This window comes from Schistocerca nitens, chromosome 1 (genome assembly GCF_023898315.1).
Source record: "Schistocerca nitens isolate TAMUIC-IGC-003100 chromosome 1, iqSchNite1.1, whole genome shotgun sequence".
In the NCBI taxonomy this organism is placed as follows: Eukaryota; Metazoa; Arthropoda; class Insecta; order Orthoptera; family Acrididae; genus Schistocerca; species Schistocerca nitens.
Genome location: NC_064614.1, coordinates 818,077,758 through 818,080,217, shown reverse-complemented (window position 1 = coordinate 818,080,217; position 2,460 = coordinate 818,077,758). Strand labels below are relative to the sequence as shown.

The window sequence follows — 2,460 nt, the reverse complement described above, 5'->3', positions numbered from 1 at the left end:
CAGAGCAGTTGCGCTCGAAGCGCAGTGCAGTACAGTAGTCTGTTGGGAGCAGTAGCCGAGTTAAGTAGCGAGCTGGAGTCTGTCAGTAGTGGTAGCGCAGAGCAGTCGGCGGGCGTCGGCACCGCAATGGTCGAGATTCAGGACAAGGTATATTATTAAGCAGCATTGCGATCAGCTAATGATGTTAATTAAGTGTAATTTCTGTAAGAATCGCCCCCAATAATAATTTTGATTTTTAAAGCAATTTTTAACAAAGAATCATTCGATTTCCTTCCATTTCCTTTAAACAAAAAATTTCAATTAACTTCAAAAAAAATTTAGTTATTGCGATACATCTGCTGTAAGCTGTGGCGCAGAATAAGAGCAGAATTTTGACATGCAGTTATATTAAGGTAAGAAATTAATTCTGATTTTTGCACAGGGCCAAAGACCGACGTTTCAGTTTAATTGAGTTTTGGTTAACACTGTACTTTCATTGTCATGGGATTATCTTTCATTATTTAATGGGAGCTTATACTTGGGTCAGATTGCTAGTTTTTATTTAATTGTCTTTGTCATTAATATTTTTGCGGGAAGGTTACACTTGGATCCATTTCTAATAATTAGTCTCTTTTAAATTTGTCTGGGGAGCTTACACTTAGCTCTAGCTCCATTTCTATTAAGTATTGTCATTTTTAAATTTTCCGTGGGGAGGTTACAAAGTTTAAAAGAAAGAGGGTATTTTAACTTTAACTTGAATTTCCCAAAAGTTAAATTATTTAATGTTCTGGTACACTTTGGCTAAAACTATGAAAGATAGAGAGCTGAAATTTTGTATACTGTCTTAAAACATGCTTAACTAAAAGGTAGATTACTCTTGTAAATTAACTTTGAAAATAAAATGCTTTTTTAAAGAAAAAACCTGAATTCATTTCCAAAATTTTTGATAATCGTACTTAAAATATTTTGTACCCCGATCTATGACAGCATCATCCTTTCAATAGTCTGCTTTAAAGATGATAGTGTAAAAAACTTACAGGAAAAAATAAACCTTGTACTTTGTATTTTGAGTAATGTATGTCTATGATGTACATAAATAATTAGCACGGTTTATTTCACTTGCAACAAAAAATACAATTAAAAAAAAGTGAGAGCTAAAGCTGTGTTTCATATATAAAAATGTTCCCAAAAGATGTCTCAAAAGATATTAAGTATTATATGGACTTACTTTCTTATTCTTTGAATTAATGTTTAGGAAACTGACAATTTTTTCAAGGTTTCACCTGGTATTCACGGGCCAGTCACCTTAAGCTGGCTTTACTAAACTCGGTCTGGCAACTCGACTATGCCAAGCCAAAACCGTACCATTCGGTCTGGGAACTTGATTTTGCGCAAATCACAACCAGTCTCTCACAGTCAGGCAACTTTACTACGTCCTGGTCAAACCAGTACTGTCCTAACAGTCATACTAAAGTTCAGAAACCATCAAAATTTGACAAACGAACAGCGCTACTAGTACTTTTTAACAATTAATGAGCTGTGTCTGACGTCCGTCGGCGTATCTTTCATCTGTCAGCTGCTGGCTCGTGATAAGGTACTGTTTGCTGCCGCGGAGTTTCAGGATACTCTCGGGTCTAACAGCTTGCAGCATCTTCCTCCCTTCCTTCCATCTACAACAATTCTGCATGATTTACATAAAGAAATCGCGAAGAAATTACACGAAATTTTAATTCATATTCTTATTGTTATCGCCTTACTGTTGATTGGCGAATGAGGTTAGGCGGCATCCGTTTCCTTTCTTGTGACAAACGGCACGTAAATCTTGGCACGTTACGAATTGTTGATCATCGACTGGCAACCATTTGAAACAATGAAGTTGGAGCATTCACATCAACCTAGTATGAGGTAGGCAGATATCACATTCGAATTCATTAAAAGAATATTAAGGAAGAGCCATTCATCCTAGGAGAAGGGCTTTTACGAAAAACTCGTCCGATTTATTTTTGAGTACTGTTCGTTAGTGCGGAACTCTTACCTAGTTGAATTACACTATATTATCAAAGGTTTCCATACAGGTGTGCCAACGGCCTTGCCACAGTGGCAACACTGGTTCCCGTCAGATCACCGAATTTAAGCACTGTCGGGCTCGGCTAGCACTTGGATGGGTGACCATCCGGTCTGCCGAGCGCTGTTGGCAAGCGGGGTGCACTCAGCCCTTGCGAGACAAACTGAGGAGCTACTTGAGAAGTAACGGCTCCGGTCTCGGAAACTGACATACGGCCGGGAGAGCTGTGTGCTGACCACGTGCCCCTCCGTATCCGAATCCAGTGACGCCTGTGGGCTGCGGATGATACGGTGGCTGGCCAGTACCTTTGGGCCTTCATGGCCTGTTCGGGAGGAGTTAATCCATACAGGTGTTAGTGGACATTAATAAGGGGTGTGACCATCTTTCGCCTTTATGACGGCTTGAACTCTGCAGGG

The 2,460-nt window shown here is 39.6% G+C and overlaps 1 pseudogene; it reads left to right on the top strand.

The window, feature by feature from the left end:
• Positions 1-2,058: 2,058 nt before the first annotated feature.
• Positions 2,059-2,176, top strand: LOC126210989 (5S ribosomal RNA; annotated as a pseudogene).
• The last annotated feature ends 284 nt before the right edge of the window (positions 2,177-2,460 follow it).